Source organism: Nansenia antarctica (genome assembly GCF_963989245.1).
Source record: "Nansenia antarctica genome assembly, chromosome: 1".
NCBI lineage: Eukaryota > Metazoa > Chordata > Actinopteri > Argentiniformes > Microstomatidae > Nansenia > Nansenia antarctica.
In genome coordinates this window covers 71,835,675-71,851,509 of record NC_137674.1, presented here as the reverse complement: position 1 = coordinate 71,851,509, position 15,835 = coordinate 71,835,675, and the positions used below count along the sequence as shown (strand labels likewise).

Here is a 15,835-nt window from a genome sequence, read left to right as displayed (position 1 = left end):
ATAACAGGGGCAAAATAGGGCTGATTTGGGGAAACTAACTGGCTCTAAATTGTGGGCCTTCATAACAGCCGCCCCATGAAACCCTCGGTTTCATTTAACTATGGAAGGCACACTGGCTAGGCTGCTCTAGCAGCGTGAGGTATGAGGTGATAGTGTCTAGGCTAGTGGAGGTCTGAGGGCCAGGGGGCATCCCATATCCCCACTCCCTTCGAGTGGGGGGTGTAGGTTGGTAAGGGTCATAAAACTCATCCACAGCAGGTGGATAGTCATCTGGGTACATGGACCCTTGGGACCTCCCCGGATACTTCAATGGCTCTTCCTGCCAGGCATGGGATGGTGGGTACCTGTCAACCTGTCCAAAGACCTCTTCATAATGGTTTCTCCTTGAACCTCTGGGTTCAGAACGACTTGCATGGCTGTGTTTCTCCAATTGCTCCTCTGCATCTCTGGGTCTCTCTCTGTAGAGACCCTGTGTAGTTTCTGGGGAGTAGAGTTTCGGTGATCGCCTGGGTTGGCTTTCATAATGTCTCTCCTCTTGTACTTGGCTGAAGTTTCTTTCGTATTGGTCTCTAGTAGATTCCAGGTGGCCCTTGCTCATGTGACTGTAGTCTTTGGAGACAACTGTTGGACCTTGGCTTTTGTGCTCAACCTTCTCTGATTTGTTGGCTTGGAACTCTTTCAGAAGATGACACAGCTTGTCCTTCAGGAAGTTGGCCTCTTCCACATTCTCAATTTGTATGTTGTTCAACACATCCAAAACATTGCCTGTGTCTGGAGTCTGTGTCCTCTCAGCTCTGGAGCTTGTCCCCTGGTAGACACCCTGTGGCTTGGCAAAGGTTTCCTGCCGTGGTCTATTAGAGTCATCAACACGTCTCTTCTTCTTCCTCTTCCAGGGTACTTGTTACTAACTGTGGCCCCAGACAGAAATTGTCTGAAAGGTTCTGGGATCTCAGACCTCACTCTGCTGCCCTCTGCTGGCCTCTGAAGGGGTGCTCTGCTGGCCTCTGCTGGCCTCTGAAGGGGTGCTCTGCTGACCGTTGCTGGCCTCTGAGGGGGTGCTCTGCTGGCCTCGAAGCTCTTTCCCCTTCCCTCCTGACGAATGGCCTTAACTAGGTCTAACAAATGGTCTCTACTGTGTTGACCACCCTCTTCCATTGGCACTGTGAACCTATTCTTGTCTGCCCCCCATTCCCCAGCTGCTGGCCAGAGTGCCTCCTTTGAATAGCCCCTCCCATTTGGATCCCTGTCACGAGTCCGCCGATGAGGGTCAGATTCTGAGTAGGCTAGCTCATCAGGTTGCCCCTTAGGGAAAGCCCTGTGCTTCGCATCTTCTTTGATGAAGCCTCTTCTATTGGCAGATTCAGAGTAAGGGTCTTCAGGAATAGCCCCACGTTGGGCGCCAATGGTCTGCACTTCTTCGGTTCGGACATGGAGGGATGACGTAGCTCTCCCGTCTCTATCTCTCCACTCGGTAGCGCCTTGGAGGGCCCACCCAAGCGCAGTCTTAACAGCCATCGGGCAGCCTCGTGGTCCTCTCAGCGGAGGACGGAGCGACACGATCAGTGCAGCGTTGTCCGAGCCGATGAGAAGGGTTGGCTCCGCTCCTTCTATCGGATGTAGGTCTACTCGCCGTAGGTGGGAATATCTTGCGCGTAATCTCTCCAGGGGGTAGTCGTAGCGGGAGAGCGCTAGCTGGTCTGCGGTGAAGACATTCCGAAGCCGATATCTGTCCGACGGCCGCCCCGCCGGGGAGATAGAGAAGTTGATTCTCGCCCCGGTGACCTCTTTAAGGTCGCGACGTATCGTGCGCAGAGTCAGCTTCTCCTCAGTCCCTTGGAGCCCCAACTGGCGCACTGCCCCCTGGAGAAGGATGGTCCGTTCCGACCCGTCGTCTAGAACGGCGTACGTGTCGTACACAGCGTTGTTGTGGTGAAGTCGGACCTTCACCACCTTCAGTAGGACCTTGGAGCCGTTGCTCTGGGTTGGGTCTAGATAGTAGACAGGTGTTTCCTCTTCCGGTGCGCTACCGGACCTAGGGCTTCTGGTGCCCTCCGTGGACCTGGCGAGGGAGACCTCGTGTAGGATGTTGAGGTGGACCTCCTCACAGCGGTTGCACTTTCTCCTCAAGGTGCAGTTCTTAGCCAGATGGTCGCGCCCACAGTTCCAGCACCTCTTGTTCTCCTCGAGCCACCTCTGCTTGGCCTCGGTACTCAGGTTGTTGAAGTCACTGCACTCATTGAACCAGTGCTCGCTGGTGCAGTACGGACATGGCGGTGGACCTCTCCGTCCCCTTTGAGGGGGTTTAGAGGAATCCTTTCCCTCAGGTCGGGCTTTCCTCTCTCTCCGAGGCTCCTCCTCCGTGTGCAGCACTCCTACTGGGCGTCCTCTGTTCGAGCTCGGCCCGTCCCAGCGGTCTCCCTTCTCCCTCTCCTTCTTCGGCTCAGCGTAACCCATGGCGTCTACGTTGGTGTCATGCACTTCCTCCAGTAGGAACTCCGCGAAGGCAGCCATGCTCAGACCCAACTTCCCGGGGTTACGAACGCGCTGCTGTCGCCGGAACCTCTCCTGCCGGAAGCGTGGGATCTTGCGGAGCAGCCGCTCCACGTTGGAGGTGCTGTTGATCTCGCTGGCGCCAGCTGGGCCCTGCGTCTTCAGCATTCCAACCAAGGTGTGCACGCGGAGCGCGAAGTCATCCAGCGCCCGTTCATCCTTGATGGGGGCCTGCTGTTCGAGGGCTTGCAGTTCAGCAAGGGCGTGGTTCCAGGGACGACCGTAGCGGGCATCCAAGTCGGCGAGCGCTCTGGTGTAAGGTGTCGGTGCGGAGGCATGGGCCAGAACCATGTTGTGGGCTCTGGGGTTCCTCACATGCTGAAGGAGAATCGCATATTTGTAGGACTCTGAGCAGGAGTCGTCCAAGAGCGTGTCTAGGCAGATGCGTAGTTCCACATACTGGCTCCTGTCCTCGTCCTTGAAGAAGGGGAACTTGGGTCCCTCCACCTGGGGAAACATCCTGTAGTGGATGATCGGGGCTGGAGTGACGGTCTGGGTGTCCGGCCTGCATGCATTTTGGTCCACTGGAGGACCTAGGGGTGTGCTACGCTCTTGGGGAATGGCTCCCCTCCCGGGCAGCGACGCTGGCTCCCTCTGGGCCGCGTAGCGGTCGGGTCCCTGGTCCTCTTCCTTCAAGGTGGTCAGCTGGGCCTGTAGTTGGACAGTCCTGGCGGGGGTCATGGAGCCATCGGCGGGGGGTTCAGGAGATGGCACTCGAGAGGGCCGTGCGGATGATGCTCTGGAGCTACGGGCCGACGGAGCTCTGCTGATGCACACGTCGCGCATGGTCTGCATCACTTCCTCCATCTTCTCCGCGTGCAGTTGCTCTCTCGCCATCTGCCTCTCCGCCGCGCGTTCCGCCCCCTCCATCTGGAGGCGCTCGCGCTCGAAATGGATGCGTTCCCTCTCTAACGCCTCCTGGCGCCGTCTCTCCGCCGCACGTTCCGCTCCTTCCATCTGGAGGCGTTCACGCTCGAACTGGAGGCGTTCCCGCTCTAACGCCATCTCGGCCTGTTGGCGCATACATTCTGACAGCGCGGCACTACTCCCTCTGGAGTGCATGCTATCCGCCCCAGAGGCAGAACTGCCCACGGAAACCCTGGACCGGGAGGAAGCCACTGAACGGCAGGAGCTAGGTCTCGAGCGCGCCGTACTGGGAGGCAGATCGTTAAGGCTGAGGCCCTCCCTCTTCCGCCCGCAGGCGCTGTCAGACCGGGCCTCTCCTTCCTGCTCCTCCGTTTCTACGGCAAAACCCTGCTGTTCTGCCATCTCATCCTCAGGCTGGTGCTCTTTGATGGCGGTCTCGGTGCTAGCCACCCGCGCGCCGGCGGACACCTCGGCCTCTCCGACCACTGTATCCCGTGGAGTGCGCTCCTCACTACTACTCAGGGAGCTTTCGAGCTCAAGCTCATACTCTTGTAACCTCTGAGGCAACCGCGGGACTCTCTGTGGTCGTGGCTCTGGCTCAGGGGGCGGAGAAGGGGGGGTAACTGTCTTGTCTGGTTGGCTGCGCTCAGCCATGCTATCACTACACAACCTATCCGGCTCGAAGGACCAATTGTAACCAGGGAGTAGCTAAAGGACTGTAGAATTTAGGAAGGGCTGGTTATCTAACTAACTCGGAGCTAAATCGGCAGTGTAGGAGGATACAGGCAGGGGGCGCCAGCAACCCTTTAGACTAGCAGTACTAGCATTAGCATTAGCATTAGAATTAGCATTAGCATTAGCATTAGCTAACAGACAACTAAACACACAGTAATGTAGCAAAGATGAACAAACACATTTATTTAGACAAATGAGATATACATCCCCGTATATACTCCCTCCCAGCCGGCCACACACACACTCAATCACTCACTCACACGCAGGGCCTGGCCTGGAAAAGGCTTAGAGTCCCGGACTGAAAGGAGCGCGTTGAGGCCTGGTTGGAGCTCGCATGTGCTTCGAGGAAGGCAGCAGACAAAGGGGGGGGGGTGACGTAGCAACTCGAAGGGAAAGGGGTTTCTTCGTAGTCCACGACGAGGTGTGAATGGCTCAGGTCCGGTGGTCCACGGTCGGTCGCAATCCACCTCGTGAAGGCGACGGCTTTGTCCAGCTTGGGTCTCGCTTGGTCCAACGTTAGCAGCCGGCGGCTGGCAAGGCTGGCTAACGGGGACACAGCTAAACTGGGCTAGCGCTGCCAACTCAACGAACTCCGAACTCCCGCGGTGCTGCGGGTAGCCCGTGATTCACTACTAACAGTCAATGCCAAAGGCAGGTCTCCTCCGACACTCAGAGTCTCCCGTTCTCCTTGTGGACTGTTGAGAGATGTTGAATTGCTGCTGTAAGGTTTGCCCTCTGTCACAGTGGTAAACTCAATAATCACTCTTCAGGTCTTCAGCTTCAGCACGGTGTGCGTTTTACTGACTCCGCCATCTTAGATCGACTTCTCGTTTTCTCTGCTTCTTCTCACTCTCGTTACTCTCATCACTCTGACGCACAGACCACTTCCGTCGCTATATATACACCAACCGAACATACATCCGGTCACGTACGCCAACCATACATCCGGTCACGTACGCCACTCAAAACCACGCCCACTAAACTGGCGCTTACACAATACTAAACAAATCTAAGACAGAACTTATACAATTACAATAACAATACATACACCTTCATGAGAAACGTACATGAATAGTATGGAAAATAATAAAGGAAATAACAGGGGCAAAATAGGGCTGATTTGGGGGAACTAACTGGCTCTAAATTGTGGGCCTTCATAACAATATCTATACATCATATCTATCATATCATATCTATCATATCTATAGCCTACATCATATCTATCATATCATATCGATCATATCATATCTATACATAATATCATATTGTAATTTTTAGATTACTAAATCTCGACCGGCATTTTTTGAAAAGTGAAAAACGCTTTCATGCAAACGTTGCAGCTCAAAGTGCTCCAATCATTATATATTCATAATTTAATTATTTTGTCATTTAAAGGCAATGAATAATAAATACTTATGGAGGAAACGGTACATAGATGATAGAATTAGCAAAACTCCAAATATGAACTACATCAAATGGGAAAATCATCTGCCCAAAACAATTTCTGGATATTAAATAAATAAATCAGCAGCAAGATGCTCTCATAAAAGCCTCATACAGTAAATGTCTTAAACACGCATTTCCACACGTCAGTCATAGTAACTTATATTGATAGTAAATAGTTAGGGTTAATAGTTTGGGTTAGCCTATATTTAGCTATTTAATTGTGTCTAAACTTGTCCGGTATAGATCCGTTAGTCAATTTGAGATGACAAGAGAAATGAAAAGAGAAATGGAGGAAGAAAAGATAATAGGCTAGGTGCACGATCTCCCTACTTCCTGAAAGGCAACTGGGATGAACATATCCTGTCTCACTCTATTGGTTTAATTGATTAATTAGCTGTGCACTGTGTGTTCCTACAGTTTACCGCACAGCCTGAAAAAGCTCTGTGGTTTAGGGTGTGAGTTGTGTTTATGAATTCCTCAAAGTAACATCACGTCTCAGATCTGTTCCGTTCTGTTCTGTTATTGTTTGTTTGACATAATCCATGTTCCATTTTTGGGTGGGGGGGGGGGGTGAATTCTGGGAATCTGGGCCATTGGGTGGGGTGGTGCTGGACACCTAAACTCCAGTGTGTTCATTTCCTGTTCTATTAAAAAGGTTCAGTCTCTGTTCCTCTCCTCCTCAGCGGTAACACAGGTAGCTGATGATGAGCTTGGGGATGTCCAGTTGACCTATGACCTCCACGGCTCTGGTACCCAGCATCCTTCTCAGCGCCACTCTGCTCAGGTGCTGCAGACTCAGGGGGTTACTCTCATAGTGCAGTAGACAGCGGGCTGATGGGGACCCTGGCAGGGCCAGGTCGCTGGGCCTCCTCTCCTGCTGGTCTCTGGCGTACACGTTGGCCCCGAACTCCACCAGCATCCTGATCATGTCTGTGCCCCGGCTGCATGGTGCAGGGGGGTCACGTGCAGCCTGGCTGCATTCACCAGCGCACCTGCGTCCAGCAGCACCTTGACACAGCTGGTGTGTTGGCGGGAGCAGGCGACGTGCAGGGGGGTGCCGTAGTACATGTCATAGGCCTCCAGACTGGCCCCCCGAGACACCAACAGCCTCACACACGCACTGTTACCCTTCATGCAGGCCTCGTGCAGGGCGGAGGCTGTGCAGGAGGTGAGGGTGGGGTTGACCGCGGCCCCGTGGTCCAGCAGCAGGGTCACACACTCCAGGCTGCCCGCAGAGCAGGCCTCACACAGGGCCGTGCCCCCGTACACGTTACGGCTGTCCACCTGAGCCCCTGCCTCCAGCAGCAGTCTAACACAGTGCGTCTGGCCCCTGCCGCAGGCCTCGTGCAGGGGGGTGACAGAGTCCAACCCCACCATGTTGACCGAGGCCCCCCCCTGGATCGAGGCCCCCCCCAACAGCCACGCGCATCATTCGACTGATGCTCACGAGACGTTGCTAAGGGACGTGTATGTATAATGTACAAAGCAGGGCTCGACATTAAGGCTTGTCCGCTTGTCCGGGACAAGTACATTTTATGTTCGGACAAGTGGACTTCCTCCTGCAAAAGGAAGAAGTCAAAACAAAAAAAGAAATCAATATGTATTAATATCTGCAAACATGAATTCCTCCTTCCGATCTGAATAGTAAAAAAAACTAGCAAGCAAAGCGATGCCGCGCCTCATTCTCGCTATTTCAGTCTCTTCGTAGTTCGTTATCGTCATTGTTCGTAAATTCGCTCAGAGCGCACACTGCGTTCAACGTCATAAAGACGTGATTGGACAAAAGGCATTCCATGAGTGCTGATCAGATTCCAGAGCGAATTTACGAACGCAGCCATAGTGTTGTGGGTCTCCTGTCACGTGAACGCGTATTCGCTTCTTCTCAATGCCGCTTATTTTCATGTAGTTCGATGCGATCGTATATTTTAGGTTTGAAGTTTTTAGACCAGCACATCGCAATACGAACTTCAGAATGACACTAATTATAGATTTCTCAATTTGAATATAGGATAGGCTACTATCCAAAAGCTAGCAAATAAGATTGCTTCCATTGGGGAGAGACTATAGTTACAAACATTTTTTTGTAAATATTCCTAGATATTCATCCCTTTTGTGGCCAATCTTAATCTAAAAGGGTTAGGGTTAGGGGTTACGTTTTTAAATAATTACAAAATATTGAATACATTTGAAAATTAAGGATACATCATTATCAAATCAATAGTAGTCAAATGTGTTATTTTCAAACACATACACTCACTGGCCACTTCATTAGGCACACCTTGGGGTTGGACCCCCTCTTTTGCCTTCAGAACTGCCTTAATTCTTTGTGGCATAGATTCAACAAGGTGCTGGAAACATTCCTCAGAGATTTTGGTCCATAATATCACGCAACAGCCCGTCTGGCACCAACAACCATGCCAGGTTCAAAGTCACTTAAATCACCTTTATTTCCCATTCTGATGCTGGTTTGAACTTCAGCAGATCGTCTTGACCATGTCTACATGCCTAAATGCATTGAGTTGCTGCCACATGATTGGCTGATTAGATATTTGTGTTAACAAGCAGTTGAAAAGGTGTACCTATTGAAGTGGCCGGTGAGAGTATAATATATTATTATTCATATTATTGCTTTTTCTAAATCTTTGGATTTGGACAAGTAACTTGAGCTCTAGGACAAGTAAAAGATAAGTTCACTTGTCCAAAGGACAAGTACCTGAAAAAGCTTAATGTCAAGCCCTGAAGTCTATGCTTAATTGACTCTCCATTAACATCTTCAAATTCATCATCTTGTGAGATATCATCTTGTGAGACATCAATGTCTATTGGCAACAAAACGTTATATTCCCCACTGGTTGCAGCTGGTGGATCACAATCATAAATTAACTCGGCCCTTAAATCTTTCAATTCGGAAGAACAGTGATATCTACTTTTATGAGCTTTGAAGGTGGAATACACATTAGAATCGAATAGACATGGCTGAAAAGGACACTTCACAGTTTCCTTGTTTTTCAAATGAACTCCCAAATAAACAAAGTATTCTTTAAGTGTACAGGGCTCCGAAAAATCACATAATTCACAATGTAGTCGATAAGTCACAATATTATTTTGAGATCCACGAGCAACAGCATCTTGAGGTCTCTGGGTCAATGTTTCATGCTTCAGTAAATGATTCTTTAGAGCTACTTGTGTCGTGAAAGAGCACACACCGTCACTGTAGATGCAAGGCAAGGGACAAGACCTACTATAATGTCCGTGTTTGAACTTGTAGTGCCTTATTATACTACGCTGGTTAGCTGAAGAAAACGTGCAGAACTTACATTTCCAGTTCATAGGGTTGCAATGCAAAGCTCCTCTTACTTTCACACTTTCTGTGAAAAAAAAAGAAAAAAGTGTGCATACACAAAAAAAGCACTGAAATTAATTGCAGCCCCCCCCCCCCCCCCCCAATTCTGTAACTACACATGCACATGCGGTCAAATTACCCCACTCTGCGTTTCTACAAACCAAGCTAACTACCTAGCCCACAATTAAACTTTAGCTACACCTAGCTCAGCCAGCTAAAAGCCATAATGTTATATTCCAGAAAACAAAACCAATTCTCTAGCAAGCTAACACGGGCCATATTCAAGTGATGGTGTTACTAGCTAACTAACTAAACATGATGCACATTCTTTCTTTCACTGCAGTCAGAAAAGCTAGTGCTAAGTAGCCTATACACCTTTGAGCCCCGGAAACGCACTATATAAAAACAATGAATTATTATTATTATTATACTACATGAACTCATATTTCAGCAAACGAAATCAAGCTTCTGAAACCCTCTTGCATCGACTGAATTCACTTGTTAGCTATATTAGCTAGCTAAATAGATCATGTCACTGGTGAGGTAAAGTTAACAAGCGGGGCAAACTGCAAAATTATTACACAATTGAACATTAAACTCTGAAAAATAAAATTATTAACTCACCTTTTGTAATTCGCACTCCTGATATTCTTGATAGTCTTGATTCGTTATATTATATTATATATACTACGTTCATCACGACTCAAGACGAGTGAATTCAGCAGCATCTAATTGTCAATTAGAATCAGGTGAGGGAGAAAGGCTGCTGGATGCACAGGTTGACAAACGGAATTTTGCAGGGGCAGTGTTCTGCGCATGTGCAACAACTGGAAACGTTTTTGACAAGTTGAGTGATCTCATCATTCTGATTTGAGTGGACTATTTTAATTTCACAGACAGGTTGAATGGATTAAAACTTAACATTTCTAGTTGTCTCAACTTTTTGGCAAAATGTAGTTGACCTGACTCACAAAAATGTGTTAAAGGAACTAAAATCCAAAATATTTTTTTACAGTGATGACATGCATTTTTTGTCCTGGGACACACCAATTGAATTATTATTAACTAATTAATAATGTAAAATATATAATAGGATAATTCATTATTATACTTGAATTATTCCAATTGGAACAAGATCGCCTGACTGTCTTAAGACATTGATATTCAGTGTCTTAAGACATCTCAAGATGTTCTGTGTCTTCAAGACACAGAAAATATGGCTCTTATGCTCCATGTCTTAAGTGAGTGAATGAGTGCATGTCTTCAGGTTAGGTCTTAAGACGACTTAAGACATCTTGACAGACAAAATGTCTTATTTTGGTTAATTAAGACATCTTAAGACATCTCAAGACAAGGTGATGGCTGGGTATGTGACTGATCCAACTGGGCACTAGAAAATCAAGGATAACAAACTGGAAGGGGTAGTGGTGGTCTAGTGGATAGTGAGTTGGACTTGTGATCGGAAGGTTGTGAGTTCAAATCCCGCCTGAAACCACACCACTACTAGTGTGCCCTTGAGTAAGGCACTTAGCCCTCAGTTACTCCAGGGGGAATGTCCCTGTAATTCATAATTGCAAGTCGCTTTGGATTAAAAGCGTCTGCTAAATGGCAAAAAAAAAAAAAAAAAGATAGATAGATTTTATCTTGCTGGCAAAATAATTATCCTCATAATTAGCGTCATTACACCATTAGTGATTAACGTCAATGTCAGTTTCTCTTTTAACACTGATCTATCATTGAGGCCTATACCTATGTGCTTGCAGTGGCGGTAAGACTCTTAAAAAAAAAAAGTAATTCTTTAATTTTATTTCATGTTTAATGAGAAGTTGTCAGAAGAACATTAGAAGCTCTTGGAACTTAACACTTTTCATCTGAACTCATCAGGACAGCTTCTCTTCACACAGGGAAAAGCAGGAAGCCACTGAAGTTGTTGTAATTATAAATGAAGTTGTTATTGGCATTGTCATAGAGGCTGTAGCCTGAGTGAAGGCGCGTGTAGACCAAGTCCCCCTCCTCCAGCTCTAGAGTCAGCCCACTGGATACAAACTGATTCCCTTTAGTCCTCTGCACTACATACATCATCTGCTGGTGATTCTTAAACAAGAACACAGGAACCAATGTTGAGCCCTCGTTTTCATAAGCGGTGAATCTAAAGTAGTAGACTCCTCTCACTGGTGCTGTGAAGGCTCCTGTGATTGGGCTGTAGGCTTGGCCGATGTTGGTGATGACGTTTTTGTAGACCCCAGTGGTATGATGAGAGACAGTTCCCGTCGGAGCACCTAACCCAGCAGAGAACGCCACCTTTGGTCTCTCTTCATTCATTCTCTTCAGCTCCTCCACCTGATCCTCGCTCGCTGTCACTCTAGAACCCAGTTCTGCTGCTTGAGCTGCATTCTCTGTCTTCATCTCCTCCATGTCTCCTCCCAGTTCAGTCACCTGACCCTCGCTGACTGTCAATCTGGCCTCCATCACTGACAGTTTTGCTGCATTCTCTCTCTTCAGGTCCTCCACCTGTCTCTCGCTGGCTGTCACTCTGGTTGTCAATGCTGCATTCTTACTCTTCAGGTCTTCCACCTGGATCTCACTGACTGTCAACCTGGCTGTCAAAGCTACATTCTGACTCTCGCTGGTGGTCACTCCGGTCTCCATATACCTCAGCGCCACTCTCTGTTCCACCACCATATCTCTCAGTTCCCTTAGCTCAGCCCAGAGGTCAGGTGTACTGGTCCAAACTGTCCCTGCTCTCTCCATCTTCGCCGTGACCCAGTTGAGGGATGTCATTCTCCCTAACCCCCCCATCCTCTCCCTGAGCCCCTGACCCAGACAGACAGAATAGCAACACTAGTAGAGCTACAGCACCCCTCATTCTGAAAACCGTGTCTCTTCAGAACTAACGTAACCTACTGGGCTGAGCCTCCTTCTTTATACACACTCTGGTCCTGGTGAACCAATACATGAGAACTTTAACAGATGTCCTAACCCCAATCCCAACCCTCAATGGAACAGGACAGAGCCAAGGACTAAGAGTGATGTGTCAGAACAGGTAGAGATTATGTCATGCTGAGTCTTTCAAACTTTTAAGGCCATGGGAGCATGGCAGATGTTACTCAGATGTGGGGCTATTTAAAGGTATTTTTTGTTTGTTTTTAAGGCTCCTTATCTTGACTTCAATATGCTTTTCTGAGGAACTCACAGGACCTTGTCTTTTCACTGGACATGTACGTAGTACTGAGCAGGAGGACTGGTAAAGGTTTGAGAATGGGGTGGAAGATTGACAAACAATGGCTGCTGCACAGGAGAAGATGTGCTAGCTGTAGCAGGTGGGGTTAGCTGGGGGACAGTGCCAGTACCTCGGTTTGGAAAAAGAAAACTCCCAGTTGGCAATGGGCCCAAGGCTGACGTCTGTGGTTGAGAAGAACAAGCCTTTGCAAATGGACAGATGTTTCCCTCAACATCACTTCTTGACAGATTTTACATTACTTAACACACTGTGTTCAAAACTGTGAAGAACACATTCAAAACAGAATGATTTGGTGCATTTTTGCAGTAATCATATTCGTATCATATATGACCAAAAGCTCGCAATAAACTGTTTTTTTGCACAATGTGCAGATGCTGTTATTTTGTATTGATACTCTTCAGTTCCAGCACCTCAGCAAAGTCTGATAACGGATGAGCGGTGGTATTTTCACTATTTGCAGTAATCATATTGAAATGTCTAGAAAACATTAGCAGAATATATACAATGAAATGAAATAGACTAGATGCATTGCCAGGGAAGACATTAGATGTGACCAGATGCAGACCAGAGGGTGGATCAAAACCCTCAGGAGTGAGACATTTTTGGTGTGATTGCTATTGTATTGTAGCCCTGGAATTTCTGTTTTTCTTTTTTGTTTGAACTTTGCATTTTCCACTTTATTTTCCACTTTTCATTTTACACAAGTAAATGTAGTGTACTTTGAAGTAAATGTACCGTAACTTACTTTCTGCAAAGATACTGAACAAAAAATAATACACTAATTCATTATTGTTGCCTAATACTTTACAGTTGTACAGTCAACTATTCTGTCTATGATTACTATAAATCAAACCATTTTTATAATGAAATATTCATTCTTGTGAAAATCATTCAAACTATGTAATGCTCCCTGTTGTTAGTGTTTTGTAAGTCAGAATGTTATGAATGACTGTGTATGCTTTCTGAGTGAACATTGTTGCCAGTGTGTGGTTGAACGAGCTTCTTTTGAGACATGAATGAAGTGATTGGCCAACATGAGTGTTACTAATGCAGACTGTATGAAGAGTTGTGAAACTGTGGCTTCAGTATTGAACACTGAGACTTAGCGACCGTAAAAAACTGTAACATTGAAGGGGACGTGGGAACAGGTGGTTAGTGTGAACGGAACACTGTCCCCCCCCCCTCCCAGTGACCTGCGGCGTTCCACAAGGAAGCATTTTGGGACCTTTACTGTTCCTAATATATGTGAATGACATGTCATCAGCATGTGATTGCAATTTGTTCCTGTTCGCGGATGACTCGGCTCTGCTGGTCTCTGACAGGGACATATTGCAGGTGGAAAAAGCGCTAAGCACTGAACTGAGTAGAATCTGCATCTGGCTAGCTGACAATAAACTATCAATACACCTAGGTAAAACTGAAACCATCCTATACGGATCCCCATCTAAACTCAGAAAGGCTGAACATTTTAAAATAAAAGTGGGTAACATTAATATCACAAGAAAAGAGGATATTACATACCTGGGCTCCATCTTAGAGGCAAATCTTTCCGGAGATAAAATGGCAGCAAAAGTAATCAAAAAAGTGAACCATAGAACTAGATTATTGTACAGGATATCCTCACTTGTCAGTAAAAACACACTGAGGACCCTATCAGGAGCTCTCATTCAATGTCACTTCGACTATGCCGTAACATCATGGTACTATAGAACCACAAAGGCCCATAAAACAAGACTCCAGACAGCCCAAAATAAACTGGTTAGGCTTCTGCTAGGCCTCAACCCTAGGACACATCTAACCGCTGCTCATTTTTTGAGCCTTGATTGGCTACGAGTAGTTGACAGAGTGCAGCAGCTTGCACTGGGCCTGGTCTTCAAGATACGCTACACCACAAAGACACCCAAGTACCTGTCAACATACTTCCAAAAAGTGAACAACGTCCACACATACAATACCAGAGGAAGCTCCACGAACCACGTTCAACCGCGTTGCACCACAAACAAGGGGTTAAACTCGTTTGCAAACTATGCAGTAAAAATGTGGAACGCCCTTCCTATAATCTTAAAGGAGTGCAAAACACTGCCCACCTTCAAAACCACTCTCAAAAAACATTTACAGGAGGCTGCAATCCGTAACTGGACCCTCTAAATCAAAAATCAGATTAAAAGACCCGAACTACCCACTGTACATACTTTGTGTTTTGTCCCCCGCCCCCACCTGTGGTGTATGTCCCCACCTGTCCTACCCGCTGTACATACCTTATGTTTTGTTGTATTGTTCTTCCCATGATGGATGTATGTTTATCTTGTAGATAGTAATAGTTATTTGTCTGTATTATCTTGTAGATAGAACTAGTTTTTTTGTCTGTCTTACATGTAACGATGAATTGAGAATCAAGGACCCCAATTGAAATAAGCCAGTGGCTTTCTTGGGTTTTTATCCTGTTAGTTGACCTTGTATGTAATATGTACTTTCATGTACCTACTACAGCAAATCTTCTAATAAAGTTTTCAATCAATCAATCAAAACGTGTCCCCCTGTCTCCCCGACAATTTCGCCCATGGTTGTTATAGTGTAATGTTTTCAACAGCAGGTGGCGCCACACACCGATGGAGCGGCCCACTGACGAACCAGCTCCTGCAAGTGTTGATTATGATCTCCTGTGGTCACAGGCAGGCACACAGGCAGCGATGAGATGAATGCCAGGTGATGCAGTGCCTCTTCACCATTTAGCCTCTTTCCTACAGTATCATTCAGTCAGAGGTCTGTTACGATGAGAGCTTGGTGATGAACTTGTTTCTGTGCTATCAATAGGATCCAGGTCAGTGAGTACATGTCGTGGAGATTAGGACAGCCAGTGGTAACCGAGTTACTAGAGAGAGAGAGAAAAATAATTGAACAATAATGTCAATCAAATTCGACCACTACCAGCTCCAGTTGCCCTCTAGTTCTCACTCTCTCTGAGACTTCCCCTCTCTTTCCACCTTTCCACCTTGCTCACCCATGCCCCTTGCTCTCACTCACTCTATCTTGCTCTCGACTTCAATCTCTCTTTTGTCTCTTTCTTTTCCTCTATGTCTGTCTGTCTGTCTGTCTGTCTGTCTGTCTGTCTCTCTTTCCCTGACAGTTTCAAGAGGAAGTGAGTGGGACTCTTGTGCAGCCTCACGGTGTAATCTTCGTCTCCTGACTTCTCTAAACACCGGGGTGGAGCTGTCAGCCGGGGAGAGGGGCTAGAGGAGCAGTTACTCCAAAACCTCACCACTGTGCATTGCATATACTCATGAGAGGGAGATGAATGTATGAGTGGTAAAATCTTGTTTTGTACACCCATCTCTGCCTCCTCCAGTTTTGAAGCATTACTGTACTGAGAGTTTGGGTCATCATGGGTCATGACCACAGGGGATGTTATCATAATCAACACAGGAGCTGGGTTGTGAAGGTCAGTGGGCCGCTCCATCGGTGTGTGTGGCGCCACCTGCTGTCGATAAAATACACAACACATAACACTAATTATGTTTTAGTCTTGTGATGATACCGCAACAGGCGGTTTGGCAGAAGTTTGAGCGGACTGCTATTAGTAACACTGAACGGAATGACTGGAAAGTACACTTAGTGTAAAGAAAATCACAAAACAAAGGAATTACAGTGGTGGT

The 15,835-nt window shown here is 47.1% G+C and overlaps 1 pseudogene across 1 annotated transcript; it reads right to left on the bottom strand.

The window, feature by feature from the left end:
* Positions 1 to 6,277: 6,277 nt before the first annotated feature.
* LOC308152819 lies at positions 6,278 to 11,410 on the bottom strand (annotated as a pseudogene). The gene is made up of 2 exons: positions 10,844 to 11,410; positions 6,278 to 6,993 (listed from the first exon to the last, which is right to left on the bottom strand). The product of its transcript is annotated as an uncharacterized misc_RNA (transcript).
* Positions 11,411 to 15,835: the final 4,425 nt, after the last annotated feature.